Below are 472 nucleotides of genomic sequence, written 5' to 3' on the forward strand. Positions count from 1 at the left end.
TTCTTGTTTTATCAATTACTGTACCATGAGATCACCGTTGGTGATTGAAATACCAGGTGTAAAAATTAATGATTTGATTTTGTACAATTCCACTGAGTAATTTTTTACTGATTAAAAATAAATTAAGAAATTTGAGAATATCTTTGTAAATTATGTTCCATAGTTGACTCCAGAGATTCTGATTCTGCTATTCATTTTGTGAGTAATATTGCTTTGGTGTTTCCTAATTTTCAAGTTTTGCAATCATGGAGATACAACAGTCACTGGTTGTAGAGGGACATTACTTCAAAGTGCTTTTGGCTCCTGGAAATTCTTTTAAAACAGCTGGAGAGAAATAGTCGTGACCATGTAAAACCTAGATCTGTTAAATCCGAGACTACTAGTTGGGGATTTCTAACGCCCTTTCCTTTTTGGAGTTCAAAACACTTATGTTACTTATCTGTAGGTTCCTCATAATTTTCCCAAAGGTAAA

Source organism: Propithecus coquereli, unplaced genomic scaffold (genome assembly GCF_000956105.1).
Source record: "Propithecus coquereli isolate 6110/MARCELLA unplaced genomic scaffold, Pcoq_1.0 Scaffold230, whole genome shotgun sequence".
In the NCBI taxonomy this organism is placed as follows: domain Eukaryota; kingdom Metazoa; phylum Chordata; class Mammalia; order Primates; family Indriidae; genus Propithecus; species Propithecus coquereli.